Source organism: Corvus brachyrhynchos, unplaced genomic scaffold (assembly GCF_000691975.1).
Source record: "Corvus brachyrhynchos isolate BGI_N302 unplaced genomic scaffold, ASM69197v1 scaffold5, whole genome shotgun sequence".
Lineage (NCBI taxonomy): Eukaryota > Metazoa > Chordata > Aves > Passeriformes > Corvidae > Corvus > Corvus brachyrhynchos.
The window spans coordinates 7489447-7490703 of NW_008238321.1; positions in this window are offsets into that span (position 1 = coordinate 7489447).

Below are 1257 nucleotides of genomic sequence, written 5' to 3' on the forward strand. Positions count from 1 at the left end.
ACGGCCGGGACTGGGCCGGCCGGCTCGCTGGGCGGGTCCCGGCGATCCGCGGCAGGACGGACAGCATAGAGAAGAACAAAGCGCTGGGGGAGCGAGGGTGGGGGCTTGTGCTTGTTCCGGCCCCACCGGAGCATTGTTCTTGGGATGGTGTTTCTCTCTGGGAGCAGGTCGCTTCCTCTTGGGCATCACTGGGAACACGAACCAGAGCTGTGTCTGGCAGCAGATGCTGCAGGATTTGAGCTTAGGGTGTGAGTGGGTGTCACAGCACGGGGAACTGGGTGCTCCGGTGCCACCAAATCCCTGCTGGTGAAGCCGCAGGCTCGGTGCTGCTCACAGCGGACTCCAGCTTGTCCACTCAGGCTGGTTCACCTTGCACTAAGTTGACAAAGTGGTGGTGTAACCAGTCTCTCCATCACAGCCTGATCCACATCGTAGTACCCAGCACAGGGACAAGAGACACCACATGACACTCTCAGCATCATCCATCTCAACCTCTCTTTGTGATTTGGAGAGCACCTGGCCCCCATACAGACCTTTCACTCCCTTCTGCCCCGGGGACACTGCACACCCCATGGCCCTGCATGTTCTGGTGAGACATCACCAGAACATCTCCAATCTTTTATTGCTGGAGTGAATCATTCACTGGGGCAGCCAGCCTGTCTGCAAAACCCTGGTGCCAGCTGGTGCCAGCTGAGCACAGTCTCCCCAAGAGTGTTTTGGGGTGTTCAGCCTGTTGTGCAGTGCAGATGCCACCAGTCTGATTCCCCTCCTTGGTTGGGAGAAGGCTTCAAACCTTGTAGTGATGCTGTGTCCCCATGGTGAGGTGACAGGGATGTGTACATGACACAGCCACCTGGACCAACACCCAGGCTGTCTCCTGGGGTAATAGGAGATGTCACTTCCTCACACCCCAGGGCATTTGCTGCCTGTGACGCAATCCCGGGTGACTGTGCTATGCGTGGGCAATCCTGCAGAGATGAGGAGCCCTGCTGGGCCCTGGTCACTCCTCTCAGGCTCAATAATGTGCCCTGGGGCAGAGCAGGCGGTCTACCCTGCTTCCTTAGTGGGGAAATCAAGGCAGAACCGGGGCTGGAGGATGTGGCATGGCAGGGGACTCAGGGATGCCCTGGGCCAGCTCGGGGGTCACCCTTGGAGCCGTCCCACCACCAGGAAGGGACCAGCACCCAGTCCCAGTCCGTGTGTTCTGGAGGTGGCTGGAGGTCCCTTATATTAATGATGGGCTCTGTGACACCTGTC